The sequence below is a fragment of the Erythrolamprus reginae genome, chromosome 4, assembly GCF_031021105.1.
Source record: "Erythrolamprus reginae isolate rEryReg1 chromosome 4, rEryReg1.hap1, whole genome shotgun sequence".
Lineage (NCBI taxonomy): Eukaryota > Metazoa > Chordata > Lepidosauria > Squamata > Dipsadidae > Erythrolamprus > Erythrolamprus reginae.
Genome location: NC_091953.1, coordinates 72,862,132 through 72,883,527, shown reverse-complemented (window position 1 = coordinate 72,883,527; position 21,396 = coordinate 72,862,132). Strand labels below are relative to the sequence as shown.

General features: G+C 41.7%; 1 protein-coding gene across 1 annotated transcript in view; it reads right to left on the bottom strand.

The window, feature by feature from the left end:
* Window positions 1-21,396, bottom strand: part of LOC139167142 (dystrophin-like) — a 1,540,372-nt gene that overhangs the window by 870,401 nt on the left and 648,575 nt on the right. The window lies entirely within an intron of this gene.

Genomic DNA, 21,396 nt, shown 5'->3' with positions numbered 1-21,396 from the left:
AGCTTTGGGGGGAGTGATTTTTGGAGAGATTTGGGGCAAGATTTTTGGAGCCCTCCATGAGCCCCCGGAATCACACCCGGCACTCTACCGACACGAGAGCCTCCCCAGAGCCCCCGACGACAGCAGAGGACTCTTTTTTTTTTTTTTTTTTTTCCAAATCTTTTTATTAATTTTCTTTAAAATGACAAACAAACTTACAAACATTTAACATACATTGTAGGGATGTATCATCCCTGCTCTTCTCAAAAGTATAATTGCAGATACAGAAAAAGGAATACACAATTGAATATCTAATTCAATGCTACTAATACAAAAAATATCTAGTAAAAAAAAAAAAAATTAACTGTCATATAAAAGTTTCTAATTAATTTCAAGTCAAAAAATCTTTAGAAAAAACAAATTTCTATTCTATCTATGTAAACTAAATCTAAGATAAATCTTAATAAGAAAAGATCATCTAAAATATCTATACTTGTTACTACTCTTCTTTCTTTATTTTTTTATTCTTATCTATCCATTCATAAACATTGTTCCATGTTGCGTAAAATTTGGTTTCTTCCTGTTCATTCAAGCGTCTTGTCATCATGTCCATTTCCGCGCAGTCTAATATTTTTGCAATAACTCCCTCTTCTTTGGGGATATCTTCCCCTTTCCAATTTTGCGCGTATATAATCCTTGCCGCTGTAAAAATATGTATAATCAAGTACAAAATTTCTTTTTTATAATTTTGGTTAGTAATTCCTAGCAAACAAAACTCCGGGGTGAAATCTATTTTCTGCTTTGTAATTTCTTTTGTCATTTTTTCTATCATTTTCCAATACATTTTAGCTTTATTACATGTCCACCATTGATGATAATAGGATCCTATTTCTTTCTTACATTTCCAGCACAAAGGTGATGTCTTTGGGAACATTTTTGCTAATCTACTTGGTGGGAGATGCCATCTATAAAACATTTTTATTTGGTTCTCTTTCAAAGAAACTGATTTGGTCATTCTCCAATTGCACATCCAAACTTTCTCCCATGTATCTAAATCAATTTCTTTACCTATGTTTCTACACCAATGTATCATACTATCTTTTAATGTTAATTCAATATTCTTGTGGGTAATCAAATATTTATATATTTTTCCAATTACTCTGTTGTGGTTTTTAGTGATTAACTCACTTAACAGGTTTTTACTTTTGTTAAATATATAGAGTGTACTATCTTTCTGGTATCTGGATCTAATCTGTGCGTAATGCCACCAATCAATTTGTATCCCTTCATCTTGTAGTTTAATTCTAGATTTTAATTTCATTTGATTGTCTAACAAATCTTTATATCTTATATTTCTTGAGTCGTTAATAGAATTTGGATGTATTATTGCGTCCAGGGGGGTAACCCAATCTGGAATTGTTAAAAAGTGGTTTTTCTTTATGTCTTTCCAGACATCAAATAAATATTTTCTCAGCGTGTGTCTTTTAAAGTAAGAATGGTTTTTATCTTTATCGTACCACACAAAAGCATGCCAACCAAGCATGAGGTCATGTCCTTCTAATATTGATGTTCTCATGTCCTCTAAAGTTATCCAGTTTTTAATCCATGTTAAGGCGGCTGCCTGATAATATAGTTTCCAATTTGGGAGCGCAAAACCCCCCCTCTCTTTTATGTCTTCTAACATATTTATCTTAATTCTTGCCTTTTTCCCTTGCCATAGAAATTTTTTAACCACATTTGTTAAGTTTTTAAAAAAGTTAGCCCCTGGATTGATTGGGATCACTTGAAATAAAAATAATACCTTAGGTAAGATATTCATCTTAATCGTAGCAATTCTTCCCAAAAATGATATTTTTAGATTGTTCCATATTTCTAGATCCTTTTTAATTTCATTAATTAATTTTATATAATTATCATTTTTTAATGTTATTGTTTTGGCTGTTAGCCATATTCCCAAATATTTTACTTTTTTAACTATTTGCATTCCAGTAATACATTCTAAATTGCTTTCTTGTATTTTACTCATGTTTTTAGTTATAATTTTTGTTTTATTTTTATTTATTTTCAAACCTGCCACCTTGCCATATTGTTCTATTGTTTGGATTAATCTTGGTGCTGTGACTAACGGATCTTCCATTATAAAAGTCAAATCATCTGCAAAGGCCTGGACTTTGTATATCTCTTTTCTAACTGTTAAACCTTTTATCTTTGGATCTGATCTTATTTTTATTAAGAGTGCTTCTAAAGTCATAATGAAAAGAAGAGGTGATATGGGACATCCTTGCCGCACTCCTTTATTTATTTTAAACGCTTCTAATTGTTCATTGTTTAATATAATTTTTGTCGTTTGTTCTGAATAAATAGCGTCTATTAAATTAACAAATTTGGGGCCGAATCTCATTTTATTTAATTGCATCTTTATAAATGTCCAATTCACGTTATCAAAAGCTTTTTGCGCGTCTAAGAACATTAAAGATAATGTTTTATCTGAATGTTGCTCATAATACTCTAATACATTAATGATTGTCCTAAGATTATTTTTAATTTGTCTACCTGGAAGGAAACCATTTTGGTCTGAATGAATTTTGCTGTTTATCACATTTTTCAATCTATCTGCGTATATTGCTATAAAAATTTTATAATCTACATTCAATAAAGATATTGGTCTATAGTTTTTAATTTTTTCTTTTGGTGTATCTGGTTTATGAATTAAAGTTATCAAAGATTCCGACCATGATTTAGGAATTTTACCATCTACTCTACATTCATTAAAAATTTGGAGCATATTATTTCTTAATACTTCATTTTCTATTTTATACCACTCTGCCGGGATAGCGTCCGGTCCCGAGGCTTTGTTGTTTTTCTGCTTTTTAATAACTATAAGGAGTTCTTCCATCGTTATTGGACTCTCCATCTTTTCTTGTTGCTCTTCTGTTATTTGTGGTAACTCTGCACTCTCTAGGTATTTAAATACGGCTTCTTCTTCAATATTATCATCTTTATACAATTCTTTAAAAAAGTTTTGAACTATATTTGCTTTTCCCTCTGGGTCATATTTTATTATTCCATCTTTATCTTCTAATTTTCTAATTAATTTAGATTGTCTCTGCTTTCTCAGTTTATATGCTAACCATCTACCTGATTTATTGGCATGCTCAAAATACTGTTGCTTAGCTTTCTTTATTTTTTCCAATAGTTGATTTTGTTCTTGTAATCTAATTTTGTGTTTAATTAAATTTATTTTTTCCCCCAAATCTTTATTTTTCACATTTTGTTGTGATAGAAACTCTAGTTGTTTTAATTCATTTATTAATTGTTCATATTTTCTTTTTCTTTCTTTATTATATTTTGCAGTATAGGATATTGTTAATCCTCTTATGTATGCTTTGGTTGCATCCCACAAGTTCTGAGGGGTGGTGTCTGTATTTTTATTAATTTCAAAAAATATTTTTAATTCCTTTTCCATCCATTCTTTATATTCTTTCTCTTTCAAAATATTTCTATTCATTTGCCAATTGCGATGTTTTTTAATATTTCTCATATAGACTATAACTGGATTATGATCTGCCCAAGTATTAACATCTATTTCTACGTCTTGTATGTACTCTGCTGTTGTTTTGGGAGCCCACACCATATCTATTCTAGTCCAAATTTTGTGGGGGTTTGAGTAAAAAGTATATTGCCTGCTATGAGGATGCCTTTCCCTCCATATATCATTCAATAGCAATTCTGCTTTCATTTTTTGGAAAGTTGAGGGCAGTAAATTCTTTTTTTTCTTTTTACAACTTTTCTTCACCCCCGAATGGTCTAATTGTCTATTTGTTATGGCATTAAAATCTCCAATAATTAACATATTTTCCAAATTTAATTCTAAAATTTTTTGATGTAATTTTTCATAAAATGCGATTTGGTCATCATTTGGGGCATATATAGAAACAATAGCAAGCGATTTGGGTTCAATATCTATCTGGACAATCAAAATTCTACCTTCATCATCACTATATAGTTGTTTGGAATTTATAGAACTCTCAACATACATTGCCACTCCTCTTTTCTTTTGGTCTGCTAACGCAGCATACATCTTTCCAATTTTATTATTTAACAATAAATTCCGATTACTTTTTTTTATATGCACTTCTTGGAGTATCACAATTTGAGCTTTTTGATTCTTGATTTTGGAAAACATTTGTTTTCTTTTTTTTGGTTCATTAAGTCCATTGACATTTACTGAAAAGATTTTTAAATCTCTCAATGTAGTCATTTGTTGTATTTCTTGGTTTCGCGTTGAGGTTGCTTTCTTCTGGCCCCATGGTCCTGGTCCTCCACTTGTGCAAGTGCCCCCATGGCTTCGGCCTGCATTGCTTCCAGTTCTTTTGTTATCTGTTCCATTTCGCATATTCCACTGTTTTCATAAAAGTCTCTTGCTTGGTCTAGATTCTCCAATTTATATCTCGTTGATTTCCATGTCAATGATAGACCTTGTGGAATAAGCCAGCGAAAAGTTATGTTTTCTTTGATCAGAAGTTTGGTCAAGAAATGATAGTCTCTTCTAATCTCTCGAACACGTCTTGGGATTTGTTTTAATATTTTTATTTCTTTGCCTTGGTGTTGTAGTTGTCCCGCTCTTGACCAATGCAATATATCATCTCGCATGCTTTTTCTTACAAATTTGATGTGAATCTCGCGTGGAAGATTAAAACGGCGAATATAGCTGTTAGAAATTCTGAAGACTTCATCGATTTCTCTTTTTATGTCATCTGGGTCCATCTGAAGGATTTTCCCAATAATGTCAGCCATAATGGCCTTTAAATCTTCATCTTTTTCTTCTATTACGTTTTGAAATCGAAGTCCATATGACGCACGTTGCATTTCCAGATGTGTAATTGATTCATCATACCCTCTGTAACGTGAAGCAGCTTTGTCCTCCAAGTGACCAATTCTTTTCTCCACCTTTTCCGCCTTTTCTTCCACTGCCTTCATTCGTACTTCATTATCTTGCAAGGCTTGCTTAATCTCCTTCATCTGGTCTTTCATTTCACCTGTGTCAACTTTCATTTCCGCCATCTCTGCTTTAATTTCATCTCTCTGTTGTGTTGCGTCTTGTTGAGATTTTAGCATAAAGTCATTTAATGTTGTTAATGTCTCTTGGATTGAAGCCAGAGATGGTTGTTTCTCCCTGTCCTTCTCCTTGGTGAACATAGTTGCAGATAAAGTCTGCTGTGCGGGAGATGGATGTGGTGAACTTTGCGGGGAAGAAATGACAGTTGTTTGCTTCTTGATTGTTTTAGTATGGGTGGAAGAACTTGACATTTTCAAATTTAAATTTAGTGGTATTTTATGTTAGCAAAATGTAAAGAGATTCTATAAATTCCAAACCCACAGTAACAGTTATACTAAATCAATAGCAATTAATTAATAGCAATAAAAGTTCTAATTCAAATAAAAGGCTAAATTTCAAATACACTTAAAATTTAAAATATATCTAATTAATGCTCAACTTATTTATTCTTATTACTCTAGTCAAAGTTTATATCAAGAAGATGTGAAGAAGAAGAGGGGGGAAAGGGGAAGAGATTAGTTTAGCACAGCTGCAAAGATAAGGAGAAAAAGTCAGCAAAGTGAGAAGGAGGGTAAAAGCATGTGAAGAAAGGGGACAATCAGAGTTAAAGACTATTATTCAATTAGGAGGAACAGGGGACCAAAGACCAAAAGAAAATTTAGCAATGCATAAACAGAACCAATTGTAATATAATGTAATATAGAATTAAAATTCAAAAATTGAAATTATCAAAGGGAAAATGCAAGAAAAAAAAAACAATTGATTGAAGATCTAATTTGTTGTCAGAAACACCTTAATGAGTACTGCAAAGGTATTCCGTTTTTTGAAGAAGGGTATAGTCTTTAGAAAATTTATAAAACTTTTTCCAAGCAAATGCAGTTTAATCTCACGAAGTTAAAATGAAGTCGGTCCGTCTCTCACAGCCCAGGAAGAAATCTCTCCGCAGTAAATCCAACGAAAATGCTGTTAATCCACAAACCGCTATTAATCCAAACGAAATCCAATGGAAATAGTCCAACAGAATAATCCAAAAAAAAACGTCGATTAGATAATCCAAATTTTAAAGTTCTCAAATGTAGGAAAAGAGGTTTTTTTCCCTTTATAAATGTTTATTCAGAATTTGTAGGAAAATAGTGAGCAGTCTGGTCCTTCCGCTAGAAAAATCCCAGCCCGGACTTCATTTTTCAACTTTCAGTAACCAAATGTTTCAAAAATGTTTCAAAAGAGGAAAAAAATTTTTTTTTCAACCAAATAATGTCATTTTGTGAATAATAAATCCTTTAATGTCTCATTCTTAAATCTTCTAGATCTCCTTGTTTGCAAAAATTCAACAATTCAAAACAAGTGAAAGTGGTTAGAATAAGTTCCGGCTGTTAATTCGCGCCTGGATACAATGTTGTTTTAACAACTTTCTCTTTCGCCTTTGTTTAAACTCCGATTCAATTTTCTTGTTTTTTTAAACTTCTTGTTTAGCATGGAACATAGAAAAAACTTTTACCTTAATTGTAGCTTCTTTGGCAAGAGGACTCTAACTCAGCCCGGAGCTCTCCTCGAGCCCCCGGCATCAAACCTGGTGCCCAGCTGACACGGGAGCTTCCACAGAACCCCGGACAACAGTGGAAGACACACGGAGCCCTCGTTGAGTCCCGGCATCACACCCGGCACCCAGCTGACGCAGGAGCTTCCCCAGAGTCTTACGCTTAATCAAAGCATAATCAACTAATAAATCAGCAAAAACAAGACCAATCAAAACACAACTAAATACAAAAACAGCACTCAGCAGCAGCACTCATCTACTCCACTACCAGCCTCCTACCATGAAGAACGAACCACGCACTCAGAGAGAAGACACTCCTACTACTCACATGGAAGACAAACCCACCACACACAAAGGAGATGAAAGAGATGACTTCGAAGTGAGTTGCACACTGTGCTCCATGTATACACTCCTACCCTCAAACTTCCAAAACGTCACTTACAATAAATGTAAAGTAATCCAATTACTTGAGGAAAAAATAGAAAACCTAGAGAGAAACCTCAAAACCCTGCAGCACCAACATCAAAACAAGAAAGACCAATATACTCCCAACACATCCAACACCACAGAAGAGCACATCAGAACCAACACCCCCGAGGTTGAAAATGACTGGACACACATCACCCAAAGAAGAAAAAAACAAACCATCCCCAAACTCCCACCAACTCCAACCCACCTCCCTCCAACCCCAGTGCCTACAAGTAACAAATATGCAGTACTCCTGGCACAAGAAGATCAACAAACACCTGACAAGGAGCCACCAAGAACCAAGCACAACAATACAACACCATCAAACACAGTCATCACGAAGGCTAGCCTCCCTCTCCCCAACCCAACCAAAAAGAAAAGGAGAGTGGTGGTAATTGGTGACTCAACTCTCAGGGGAACTGAACCTGCCATCTGCAGACCAGAAAAGCAATCCAGAGAGGTGAGCTGCCTCCCTGGAGCCAAAATCTCGGACATAGCGCTAAACCTCACTAAAATCCTAAAACCCACTGACTACTCCCTCTACTAGTGATCCATGCAGGAACAAATGACACATGAACCAAATCACGAAAGACTACGACCACTTGGGCAATACAGTCAAAAGATAGGGGCACAGGTCGTCTTCTCCTCTATTCTACCCACAAGAGGACAACATCCTGACTGACAACATCCCACAAATAAACCACTGGCTAAAGAGATGGTGTCGCCAAAACAACTTTGGATTCCTCGACCACGGTCTACAATATCTTCAAGAAGGGCTCCTAGCAACAGACGGACTACACTTTACCAGAGCTAGAAAGAACCTCCTTGGAAACTGACTAGCCCAACTTATCAGGAGGGCTTTAAACTAGATCTGAGAGGGGTGGGTGACCAAAATAAGAGACTGAACAATGAACCAAATAAGAAAGGAGTGCAAATTAAGCCCACTAACATTTCAGAGGATAAAAAATGCCCACCCAGAATCAGACACAAACACCTAAAATGCCTGTACACTAATGCACAAAGCCTGGGGAACGAACAAGACGAGCTAGAAGTACTAATGCATGAGGGCCAATACGATCTAATTGGTATTACAGAAACATGGTGGAACGAATCACATGACTGGAACACACAGATAAAGGGCTACAATCTCTTCAAGAAAAACAGGTCAAACAAGAAAGGAGGTGGAGTTGCACTATACATAAAAGACCACTACACCGCCACTGAGCTATATCAATCCAAAGAAGATAACTCCCTTGAAACCATATAGGTTAGCATAAAAGAAAAAAAGGACAACATTACAATTGGAGTTTACTACAGGCCCCCAAACCAAACAGATACAATGGACAACCTCTTTACAACCCAACTATCAGCAATATGCAACAAGCACAGCACAATAATAATGGGGGACTTTAACTACCCCGACATTAAGTGGAAAACAAACTCAGCACCAAGTGGAAAGTCTGACAGATTTCTCACCAGCCTCGCCGATAACTTTCTAACTGAAAAAGTGGAAACAGCAACCAAAGGGACTGCAATACTAGACCTAATTTAAACAAACAGGGAAGAAATGATTGAGGGAATAGAAGGGACGCTAGGTGAGAGTGACCATACCATCCTAAAATTCAACATTGTGCAATCACTAACTACAACACCCAACTCAACTACAGTCCCAGACTTCAGGAAAGCGGACTTTAACAAGCTCAGAGCGAACCTGAAGAATAAACCCTGGAAGGAACTTCTAAAGAGTAAATCCACACAGGATGCCTGGGAAGCCCTAAAAAACACTATCATTGAGGCCCAAAACAATTCAATCCCCATGAAAAAGAAAAGCAGAAAAACTAAAATGAAACCATCATGGCTAAACAAGGACCTCGCAGACAACGTAAAAGAAAAAAAAGCCAAATACAACAAATGGAAAGAAGGACTCATAATCAAGATGGAATATCAGCAAACAGCCAGAACCTGCAAGCAAAACATAACAACAGCAAAAGCTCAACACGGACAGCACCTCGCAACGAAAATTAACGACAACAAAAAAAGCTTCTTCCACCACATAAACAACAAGAAAAAAAATCAAGGAAACAATCACCATACTAAAAAACAAAGATGGTAACGAAATCACCAACAACAGAGACAAAGCACAGCTGCTCAATACCTACTTTACATCAGTCTTCATGCATAAAGGAACCACCAACCAACCAACCTACAACCTAACTGCAAATAACAGCTCCGGAACCGAACTCAACACAGACAAAGCTACCATTAGGAACTACTTGAGGGAGCTTAACAAGTACAAATCAATGGGACCTGACGGACTCCACCCCAGAGTCCTAAAAGAACTGGCAGACACCATAGCAGAACCTTTTTTCCTCAACTACCGAAAATCTTGGACCACTGGAGACCTACCAGAAGACTGGAAATGAGCGGACGTAGTTCCCATCCACAAAAAAGAGAAAAAGACAGATCCAAGCAACTACAGACCTATTAGCCTGACTTCAATACCTGGAAAAATACTGGAGAAAATAATTAAAAAACAGCTTTGCCACTACCTGGAAACAAAAAAGATAATATCCAACAGCCAACACGGGTTTGTCAGAAACAAATCATGTCAAACCAATCTCATATTCTTTTTCAACACCATAACCGAATCAGTAGACCAGCGCAACATGGTGGACCTCATATACTTAGACTTCAGCAAAGCTTTCGACAAAGTTGACCACTATCTCCTAATCAACAAATTAGAAAAAAGTGGAGTAGACTACAACACATGCAGATGAATCAATAGCTGGCTGACCAACGGCACCCAACGAGTTGTCCTCAGCGGTTCCAAATCCACATGGAAGAACGTAGGCAGTGGGGTACCACAGGGTTCAGTCCTGGGCCCTGTGCTCTTCAACATTTTCATCAGCGAGTTGGACGAGGGAATAGAAGGGCAACTGATCAAATTCGCAGACGACACCAAGCTGGCGGGGGTAGCCAATACCCTAGAAGACAAGCTCAAATTACAGAAAGACCTAGATAGACTAACACAGTGGGCCCACACCAACAAAATGATGTTTAACATCGACAAGAGCAAAGTCCTTCACCTAGGCAGAAAAAACCCTGGACACACATACAACCTGGGAGAAACCCCTCTTAGCAGTAGCGACTGTGAAAGAAACCTCGGAGTCTTGGTGGACAATCAACTAAACATGAGCCAACAATGTGCAGCAGCAGCTGAAAAAGCCAACACAATCCTAAACTGCATCAACAGGGGAATACACTCCAAGACCAGGGAAGTCTTAATACCACTCTACTACGCCCTGGTCCGACCACACCTGGAGTACTGTATACAGTTCTGGTCACCACAGTTCAAAAGAGACATTGAAACTCTGGAGAAGGTGCAAAAAAGAGCAACCAAGATGATTAAGGGATTGGAAACCAAGACTAATGAAGAGAGATTGAGGGAACTGGGCATGGGTAGCCTAGAGAAAAGGAGGGCCAGAGGGGACATGATAGCAGTCTACAAGTATACGAGGGGATGTCATAGAGAGGAGGGGATCACTTTATTTATCAGGGCACTAGAGGGCTGGACGAGGAACAATGGTTGGAAGCTGACCAAGGAGAGATTCAACATGGAGATAAGGAGGAACTTCCTGATGGTCAGAGCTATCAACCAATGGAACAACCTACCAGCGGACATTGTGAACTCCAACACTCTGGACATTTTGAACTGCCACTTGACTGGTGTCCTATAGGGTTCCTGCTTGGGCAAGGGGTTGAACTCAATGGCCTTCATGGTCCCTTTCAACTCTAACAATCAATCAATCAATCAATCAATCAATCAATCAATCAATAAACCTTGAATGCTGTGAAGAACAATGAAAAAAACACAAAGCAGATAACTAGCAGCTGTGAAGACGTCACATCCACTCTCCTTCAAGAGTTCTCAAAGTCACAAACTTGACTATGATTTAGTTCAAAAGTCCTGGAAACAGTTAAAAGAGAGTCCTTGTAGACTCCTGATACAAAAGACACGTCCTCCTTTACTGAACGGATAAACCTCTACACCCAGAGGCCAGAACGCTGACAATTTAACAGCAGCCCCAATTAGTCTAATTACACCCAGCCACAGGTGATCTCCCTTATTTCCTGTAGTATTTACGTAGTTGCTCTTTCCTAGACATTGCCCTGCATCTGCGCATACCAGTGAATGTCTCTCCTTCCGAATCCAGTGATGATAATGATGATGAATCACTCATGGGGTGATTACCTAATGGGCTGTCTGTCATTACCCTCTCTGAGGATCCCATTTCACTTTCACTATCTGCTTTAGACGCTTCGCTGTCAGAAGCAGTCGGCAGAGACACCAGCAGTGGCAAAAGTCTAAGCCCCGCCACAAGGGGGATAATTCTCCACAGGTGTCAAATTTCAAAGGTTTCTCTGCTTGGAGTAAGTGGGGATCCCAAGGCTTTGGGATTTTTCCTGACCCAAGTATAGAATGACATGCAAGAATATAGGGAGGATTTCCCTACTGAGATGGCAAAGATACGATGCATCACCATGGCTCTGAAAGGTACTGCAGCTGAGTGATGGTGGGCCTCCATAATGAATATTACTCAGTGATGAGGGATTATGATGTTTTTATGGCTGCACTCTGGGTGCACTTTGAAGATCCCTTATTTAAAAACAAGACATACACACAAACGTACCAGACATAAATTATACAGGCCTGAGGAAGATGTCTCAGTTCCCCCATGCCTGATGGCAGAGGTGAGTTTTAAGAAGTTTACAAAAGGCAAGGAGGGTGGGGACAACCCTAATCTTTGGGGGGAGCTGGTTCCAGAGGGTCGGGGCCACCACAGAGAAGGCTCTTCCCCTGGGTCCCGCCAAATGACATTGTTTAGTCGATGGGACCCAGAGAAGGCCAATTCTGTGAGACCTAACTGGTCGCTGGGATTCATGCGGCAGAAGGTGGTCCTGGAGATATTCTGGTCCGATGCCATGAAGGGATTTATAGGTCATAACCAACACTTTGAATTGTGACTGGAAACTGATTGGAAACCAATGCAGACTGCGGAGTATTGGTGTAACATGGGCATACCTAGGAAAGCCCATGATTGCTCTCACAGCTGCATTCTGCACAATCTAAAGTTTCCAAACACTCTTCAAAGGTAGCCCCATGTAGAGAGCGTTACAGTAGTTGAACCTCGAGGTGATGAGGGCATGAGTGACTGTGAGCAGTGACTCCCGGTCCAGGTAGGGCCACAAGTGGTACACCAGGCGAACCTGGGCAAACGCCCCCCCTCGCCACAGCTGAAAGATGGTTCTCTAATGTAAGCTGTGGATCGAGGAGGATGCCCAAGTTGTGGACCCTCTCTTAGGGGGTCAGTAATTCCCCCTCCCAGGGTAATGAACGGACAGATGGAATTGTCCTTGGGAGGCAAGACCCACAGCCACTCTGTCTTATTAGGGTTGAGTTTGAGTCTGTTCACACCCTTCCAGACCCTAACAGCCTCCATGCACCGGCACATCACTTCTAGTGCTTCGTTGACTAGACATGTGGTGTAGATGTACAACTGGGTATCATCAGCGTACTGATGATACCTCACCCCATGCTCCTGGATGATCTCGCCCAGCGGTTTCATGTAGATATTAAATAGCAGGGGGGAGAGGACCGACCGCTGAGGCATCCCACAAGGGAGAAGCCTAGAGGTCAACCTCTGACCCCCCACTAACACTGACTGGAACCGACCGGAGAGGTAGGAGTAGAACCACTGAAGGACAGTGCCTCCTACTCCCAACCCATCCAGCCGGCGCAGAAGGATACCATGGTTGATGGTATCGAAAGCCGCTGAGAGGTCAAGAAGCACCAGGACAGAGGATAAACCACTGACAAATACAAATATTGCCAGAGATCATCCATCAATGCGGCCAAAGCAGTTTCCGTGCTGTAGCCGGGCCTAAAACCCAACTGTTGAGGGCCTAGATAATCGGCTTTTTCCAAGGACCGCTGGAGCTGGAGCGCCACCACTTTCTCAACAACATTCTGACATCGAGTAAAGGCATCCCCCAGGAAGCTTGGCCTTTGGTAGTAAGTCAAAGGCACAGTCATAAGGTTGGTGCAGAGGCAATAGATCCAACTCTTTTTCACTAAACACATCGGCAAAGTCCAAATGTTTGGCTGGCAAAGTGATGTCAGATTGAGCTGGCATCTGGGCTGCGCAGATTTGGCCTAGGTGGTCCACGCATTGCAGGTTGGGAAAGGAAGTAATGTTCTGGGACCACAACAAACTCAAACTCAACCCTGATAAGACGGAGTGAATGTGGATTTTGCCTCCCAAGGACAATTCCATCTGGCCGTCCATCACCCTGGGGAGGGAATTACTGACTCCCTCAGAGAGGGTCTGCAACTTGGGCATCCTCCTCGATCCACAGCTTACATTAGAGAACAATCTTTCAGCTGTGGTGAGGGGGGCGTTTGCCCAGGTTAGCCTGGTGCGCCAGTTGCAGCCCTACCTGGACTGGGAGTCACTACTCACAGTCACTCATGCCCTCATCACCTTGAGGTTCGACTACTGCAGTGATGGGCAACCTTTTGAGCTTGGTGTGTCAAAATTCGCCAAAAAACTGAGCATAACTCGGGTGGTGTGTCACCTTGAGAAAAAAACATAATTTTGTGATATTTATAGTTTAAATAACAAATATGCATAATTATCTTTCTCTCTCTTTCCTGTCATTCTCTGCCTCAATCATTTTCTCATTTCTCTTTTTTTTCTCCCCTTTATTCTATCATTTCTCTCCCTCTCTCTTCCTATCTTCTCTCTCACACTCTTTCTCTCTCTCTCCCTTCCTTCCTTTCTTTCCTTCTCTCTTCCTTCCACTTTTTTCTCTTTCTCTCTCTCTCTCCCTTCCTTTTTTTCTCTTCCTTCCACTTTTTTCTCTTTCTCTCTCTCTTTTCCTTCCTTCCCATCTTCCCCTCCCTCTCTTTCTCCCTCTCTCCCTTTATATTTATCTCTTCCTTCCTTCCTCTCTTCCTCCCTTTCTCTCTCCCTCTCGTTCACTTTTCTCTCTTCCTCCCTTTCTCTCTCCCTCTCGTTCACTTTTCTCTCTTTGGCGAACCCCCAAACTGTTCAGATTCAAGTAAAAGCTTATCAAGGGGGGTGGGGGGTTGTAAAAATCTAGTTATGAGCCGCCAAAGGAGGAAGCAAATGGTGCGACGTCCACGCAGGGGTTTTTTTCAGACTCTCTTTTTTGCGAGCCCGGCATGATTTTTTAAAATTACAAATTAATAACCCGGAAAGGGTTTACCTTAGCACCGTCTCCTGTAACACCGTTCTGGAAGGCGAGTAGGGAGCAGAGGGGCGAGGGCAGTGTTCCCTCTAATTTTTTTTCGGGGTGGGCGGAAAAGTACAGTGTCTGAGTGACAATCCCTTTGGGACTGGGCGGCATATAAGTATAAATAAATAAATAAATAAAGAAAGAAAGAAAGAAAGAAAGTGTGGGCGTGCGCTATCACACATGAGCGAGTTCTTGCATCTATAATTCTATCCTTTCTATGTCTCCCTCCCTCTTTCCTCCCTCCCTCTTTCCTTTCTATCTTTCTCTCACCCTGCCTTTCTCCAAGCCCTTCCTTTTCCCTCTCCCTATCCTACTACCCCTCACCCTCCTTCTTTCCTCCCTCCCTCCTTTTTTCTATCTCTCCCTCCCTTTCCTCCTTCCCTCTTTCCTTTCTATCTCTCCCTCCCTCTTCCTTTCTATCTTTCTCTCCCTGCCTTTCTCCCTCTTTCCCTTCATCTCTCCCTCTCTCTTTATCTCAATTCCCTCTTTCTCCCTGGGCTGCTGTGCCTGCCCTGCAGCCCCACCACGGACGGACTGCCTTAGCATTGGCGCCCCCCCCCCACACGCTGCAGCTGCCGGACCATCAGCAGCACACACACACACACACACACACACTGCGTTTCTCCCTCTTTTCCTTCATCTCTCCACGCACACGCTGGCAGCACACACACGCGCGCACACACCCCACACACGCTGCGTTTCTCCCTCTTTCTCTTCATCTCTCCACGCACACGCTAAGCTCCCGGACCATCAGCGGCACGCACACACGCGTACACACACACACACACTGCCTTTCTCAATCTTTCCCTCTTTCTTTCTTGCTCTCTCTCACTCTCTTCCTTCCTATCTTCTCTCTCCCTTCCTTTCTTCTCTTTTCCTTCCACTTTTTTCTCTTTTCCTTCCTTCCCCTATTCCCCTCTCTCCCTCTTTATATTTATGTCTCCCTTCCTTCCTCTCTTCCTCCCTTTCTCTCTCCCTCTCATTCACTTTTCTCTCCCTTCCTTCCCTCCCTCCTTCTGTCCTCTCCTCTTTCCCTCCCTCTCTTTCCCTTCTTTCTCTCCACATCTCCGGCGTGCAGCTGGCTTTGCTGACCGGCACAAGTCTCAAGCCAGCTGCCCCGGAAAGCCAGGAAGGTCCTCCTGCCCCCCCCCGACGAAAAAAACCCGGAGGTCTACCGCCACCAGCCTGAGCCTCCTGTTGCTCCACTCGGCTTCGCTGTGGACCTCCGTTGTGTTTTCGGAGGGAGGGAGCGGCGGGAAAGCCCTGTGCTGGCCAGGAAAGCTGGCTTTCCGAGAAAGCAGCGCGCTTTCTTACAACTTTCTTTCTTACAACTCTTTCCTGGGCAGGGGGAAGGGAGGAGGCCTGCAACCCCTCCCCTCGCTCCCAGCGGCCCCTGCGAGCCAACCACCGTTCGATGCTTGGCACCACGCCAATCAGCTGGGAGGCGGTGTTCTCGCCCCTCCCAGCCATCGCAAATATCGGCGGGGCGAAAATCGCCCGACCTCTTAATTAAGGGGAGAGGAAAAATAATAATAATTGCGGTTGCAATTGCACTCCCTAAAGCTCCGTTTCTCCGGCGGCCGCGTGTCACCAAAAATGGCTAGGCGTGTCAGTGGTGACACGCGTGTCATAGGTTCGCCATCACTGGACTACTGTAATGTTCTCTACATGGGGCTATCTTTGAAGAGTGTTCGGAAGCTTAAGATCATGCAGAATGCAGCTGCGAGAGCAATCATGGCTTCCCCAGGTATGCCCATGTTACACCAACACTCCGCAGTCTGCATTGGTTGTCGATCAGTTTCCAGTCACAATTCAAAGTGTTGGTTATGACCTATAAAGCCCTTCATGGCATCGGACCAATTATGATGATATTTTCAATATTTGCTCTCTACATGGGGCTACCTTTAAAGAGTATTCGGAAACTTCAGATCGTGCAGAATGCAGCTGCGAGAGCAATCATGGGCTTCTCTAAGTATGCTCATGTTACTCCAACACTCCGCAGTCTGCATTGGCTGCCGATCAGTTTCCGGTCACAATTCAAAGTGTTGGTTATGACCTATAAAGCCCTTCATGGCATCGGACCAGGATATCTGCGAGACCGCCTTCTGCCACACAAATCCCAGCGACCGGTTAGGGCCCACAGAGTTGGCCTTCTCCGGGTCCCATCGATGAAACAATGTTGTCTGGCGGGACCCAGGGGAAGAGCCTTTTCTGTGGCGGTCCCAACCCTCTGGAATCAACTCCCCCTGGAGATTAGGATTGCCCCCACTCTCCTTGCCTTTTGCAAACTCCTTAAAACCCACCTCTGCCATCAGGCATGGGAAAATTGATTCCCCTGGGCCATTTTCGCTTTACGTATGGCTTGTATGAGATGTATGATTGGTTGTTTTTATATTAAGGGTTTTAAATTGTTTTAACCATTGGATTTGTACTGTTTTGTTGTTGTGAGCCGCTCCGAATCTCCGGAGAGGGGCAGCATACAAATCTAATAAATAAAATAAAATAAATAAATAAAGATGTGAGGATTGTGGGTTCTCAGCCAGGCTAAACCAAGGACTAAGGGAAAATGAAGTCCTTTGGTGACATAAAACTGGATGGCCATGTTGTCCAATGGCTAGGCGTACCAGTTGGGTCATAAATTTGATGGGTCCGGACAACAATACAACCCCATCTATTGTTTCGACTATCATTGGAGGTTTAACTGGCCATAAGAGTATAGCTTGGAGATGAGCACAGGCCTCATCCATAAAATTGGTCGTGGCTCCTGAATCCATCAAGGCATGGGCTGGGAGGGCTTGGATATGGTTCTTGAGAATTACCTTGATTGCTGGTATCAGGTGTCCTGGGAGTTCAAGGTTCTCATCTGTAGAACTGGAACTCAGCTTGGTGCCTGCCCAATGTAATGTTTCTGTTAGGCCAGGCTCTGGTCGTTTCCTGGCAGGGTTGTCTGGAACTGTTGAGCTGGGCCATGGGCTGGAACCGAAATAGGAACTGCAGCACCATATCTCTTCTGGGGACAAGCAATGGCAAAGTGACCCACTTTTCCATAGTACAGGCACAAACTTCAGCTCGGTGTCTGACTTTCTCAACTTCAGTCAGGCGAGATCTGGTGGTACTGAGATCCATCAACTCATCTCTGGTGCTGGGTGCTGGACAATTCCCAGGATATCCAGGTAGCAACTGGAAGACACATCTTGGTGCAGGGAGGGATGGATTGACAGGTGTGACCTGGATTCCCTGGCGAGGAGCAGGAATTGGTCTGTTGTCCTCAAAAACTGGCATCTGTTGTCTAATCAGACAGGCCTGGGTAGATTACATTCTGGCTTCGATGCCAAAAGAGTGCTAGTACAATACATTGAGTATAGGAGGAGTAGCAGAGTGCATGAGCTCAGTCAGGATTTTGGCAGACAATCCATCTTGGAACACCTCCATCAGAGCCCCTTCATTCCAATTTAGGGGAGCACTTAAATGACGGAATTCGGCTATGTAATGAGCAACACATATGGAACCTTGTCTTATCTGATGTAGTTGTCTGGTGGTATTCTGGATGCAAAGGGGGTCAGCAAACTGATGTTGCATCAACTGGCAGAACCCTGCATAATCTTGTAGAATAGGGCCTTGTTGTTTTAGCCGCTGGCGCAATTAACAAAATCAGGATAAAAGCAACTTTCATATCATGAATAAAGTTGTCTGGGCATGCTGCAATGTACAAATGGCTTTGGTTCAGAAAAGGAGTGAATTTATAACAGTCTCTGCTGAATCTCTCAGGCAAGGCCAGGTGGCATTTTAATCTTAGAGGCACAACAGGAAGCGAGGATGCAGCAATCAGGGGTGGTGGAATCTGCTGTTGCAAGTTGTTGTACATACTCTCGATCAGTTGTAGGACGATGAAGATATTGAGGACTCAGATTCAGATAGTGTTTATGAAGTAGTGGGGGGGGGGGGCGGGGTTACAGGTAGTAGAACAGGTGGGAGGCCAGCCACAGGATGGGGCTATGAGTTCAGGATCTAGTGAGGGAGAATTAGAGGCACACTGGGTTAATCCTAAATTCAGAAGAATTCAGAAACATAGAGAGCAAAGGTCTGGAAGAAGATATTAAGGAGATGAATAGGTTAAATAATTGAGTGAGGTAATTGGCACGTCATGGGACTAGTGAAGAAGAAGGGTGGAGTTTCAACGTTGCCTAACAAAAAGATGTTGATTTTCTATGCCGCTCTCCAAGTAAGCCAAATATTCTGTGTGATTAACTGTCCGTCTGCTGTTTTTTAGTGAGCATGATTTTACGAAATAAATCTTGTCTAGCAGAACAGGAGAAGGAATGTAAGGAATGCAATTAAGAAAGATAACAGAGCCAGGAGAGATACGCCAGTATGAAATGTGTGTCTAGCCGGAAAAGAGGAAAATAAAATGGAGTTTCTTTGTTTATGAAATAATGTGTTTGATAAAAATTATTTGTGCTTACTGAATTTCTACCAGAAACCAGAACACAAGTTAGTTATTTGGTTTTGAAAGGCTACTACAATCTGCTGAAGATCTTGGATATCGGCTTGCATTTGTGCCATGGCTGCCAATCAGTTTCCGGTCACAATTCAAAGTGTTGGTTATAACCTATAAAGCCCTACATGGCATCGGACCAGAATACCTCCGGGACTGCCTTCTGCCGCACGAATCCCAGTGGCCGATTAGGTCCCACAGAGTTGGCCTTCTCCGGATCCTGTCGACTAAACAATGTTGTCTGGTGGGGCTTTCTCTGTGACGGCCCTGGCCTTCTGGAATCAACTCCCTCTAGAGATTCGAACAGCCCCCACCCTCCTCGCCTTCCGTAAAATGCTGAAGACCCACCTTTGTCGCTAGGCGTGGGGATAATTACCCCCCCCTTTGTTATGTTTTCAATCTCTATTGTATGATGAACTGGGTTGAATGTGTATGATTGTGTAGTTGGGATTTTATTATATTGGTTATGTTATTAATGTTTTTAATTGGTTTTAAATTTTTACTATTGGATTTGTAATGCATTCTGTTATTGTTATGTGGTGAGCTGCCCTGAGTCTTCGGAGGGGGGCGGCATACAAATCTAATAAAAAAATAAATAAATGACGTCAAGAAGCTTGCACAGTGGATTGAGTGGGTGGGGATTCAATCTGTTCTGTGCACAGCTCTCAGATCAAAACCCTTGACTCAAAAATCATTTATTTTATGAATAGATCCAACTCTTTATTGATATAAGCACACATAATGAAAGCAGGTTTCTAAATGGCTAAGAAGAAAGGGGTATTATCTTTAGAGCTAAATGTCAACAATGTCCAGGAAAAGCACCAAACTCAACCTAATTCAGCATTCCTAGATAACACAGTCCATTTATCATTTAAGCATATAATTCTGCTCATTGTAGTCCTGACAACAAGCATCCAGCAGAGAAGTGAGTCTTATTGTGGCAGAAATCATGGTTTTAAAGTCTTGTTCAAGCACACCCTCAGTTTCACATCTCTTCCCTTGCACGACATTGAATCCCCGCACCTAATTTCCCAAGATCATTTGCCTTTATACTCCTGGAAGTGACATCATATTACAAAGAGGCTCAGTCAAATACACTAATATCTTTTACTATGCAACTACTCTCGCCTTCTGAGCAACCTTCTTTAGCGAGGGTCTATCCACTGACTTTCTACTCGAATGTCTTCCTCATCCTCCGACTGGGACCACTTCCCCATTGTCATATCAGCCCCATCTAGTGGTTCCTCAGGCTTACTCAGGTCACTTTCTCCCTCATTCTCACTCTCTGCTTCAGCTGGCAATTCCCATGGCCCAGCCATTTAGGGCTTTATATTGACTCTCACTATCAGGAAGTTTCTCCTTAGTTTTAGGTTGCTTCTCTCTTCATTCAGTTTCCATCCATTGCTTCTTGTTTTGCCTTCTGGTGCTTTGGAAAATACATTGTGCCCCCTTATTTCTGGCAGCCCTTTAAAAAACTGATGCATATCACACTCTTGGGCAAAGCATGTAAGTCATTTCCTCCTTTCAGTGGTCCATGAAAGTACATCTATAATATGTAGATTATAAAGTTGAAAAAAGGTGAACAACATTTTTATAGAACTGTAGATTTGTTGAGGCTGAGTGTGACAATCTGAGACTGGGATGGGAGGGGCCAGGTGAGACACCCCTTTATGTGAGTGACATTAAGTTGGCCATACCCACCCAGTCACATAACCACCAATTCTCCTCTGCCAAATCAGATAACCATGAAGCTATGCCCACCTGGTCACATAGCTGCCAAGCCACTTCCACCTGGTCACATGATTTCCAAGCCACTCCCACCCAGTCACAGGACCATCAACCCATGCCCACAAAATAAGCCATGCTCACAAAGCAGTAGCAAATTTTTTAGAACCCACCTCTGTGCTAAGAGCCTGAAAGTTCTTATAAGACTGCAAGATACTTTACATGACAAGAAAGACAAAGTGTACACAATTTTGAGGAAATTCAAATTTTTATATTGGAATTTTAAAAATGAGCCCTTCAGCTTAAAAAAAAGACAAAAAGTATAATGGCTAATAAGAAGGGAAATAAACTTGGGAAGAATTAAATAAGTTATATGGGGGGGGGGAAGGGTTTGCACATATCTTTGTGTATATACTGTTGTGTTTGGGCCTGGGCCAGCCGTTGCTCCCACAGATGGGAGAGACGCGGCACAAAGTGAATGCTAAAGCCGAAGAGCTATGCAAAGAAGGGATCGCTTTAAGGAGTATTACAAGTCATTTTAGGAGCACCTGGGCTGGGTGTGGTTCTTATACTGAGGGCTGGGTGTGGTTCCCTTAATGAGGGCTAAAGGGATAAAAGGGAACAAAGGCCAAGGCAAACTGTGGCTGTTTATCTGTGTTATTTTGTGGTTCCTGCTCTGAAGTTTCTGTTCCGTGCCGTTGGAGTTTTCAACCAAGCTTTTTCAGACAAGTGGGAGGTGAAAACTCTGGGACTTGCTGTTTGCTCCAAAGATTCAAAAGGACTCCCGAAACGTCTTGGCTCATTCCAGGTTGT